Here is a 784-nt window from a genome sequence, read left to right on the forward strand (position 1 = left end):
CTCTTTCCTATAGAGAGCAAGTTAAACCATGATGTCAAAGATAAAGAATTTTTACTTGCAGTATCTGCTTAGACAGCTAATTCATCAATAAATCCCAACCACAGTGAACCTTCTATATTTTCCTGCCACAGCCATGTATATTTATCCCAAGTTTTTTCACACCCATAAGGGCAACTTTCCAATAAAGCAAAGTATAAGCAACATAGAACAAAGAGGATGTATAGCCAGAGTGTCACTAGGAGAACACAGTGTAAACATACATGTGTATGTAATATATTTGTTTCTGAGAAAACTTATGGCAAGCCTAAACTAAGAGATACACAAAACAAAGATTCAAAAATACAAACATAATGCAAGACAGTCAATCTAATCAGAGGCAGAGACAACAGCAGAGGTCTTCCCCTCCATCTTCCACCCCCTAACTTGCGCCCACCATGATGGCAACCTCTAAGCTTACTGAAAAGGTTCTCCACTCTGCACAAAACTTCTCTAGCACAGGAGACCTGAATGTATTTCATCTATTTTCCACTGATTTTAATATTAAGTAGGTTCAACCTCAGAATTTTTTTTTTTTTTTGGTAGCAAAAAAATAACTGAGTCTCCATAGTAACTTTTTAATTAGCCTTGACATTTTGGGAAAAACTGTGGTAATACTTAAAAGGAAGTCAGAACTCATGCAAACACAAAATTAAGATAATGTATATATGTTCTTCAAACCCCAAATCCTGATGGTCACCTTAACCACTGGATGTTCTATCACTGAATTCAACAGAAAGCATGTATC

Source organism: Charadrius vociferus, unplaced genomic scaffold (assembly GCF_000708025.1).
Source record: "Charadrius vociferus isolate BGI_N301 unplaced genomic scaffold, ASM70802v2 scaffold142, whole genome shotgun sequence".
Taxonomy (NCBI): domain Eukaryota; kingdom Metazoa; phylum Chordata; class Aves; order Charadriiformes; family Charadriidae; genus Charadrius; species Charadrius vociferus.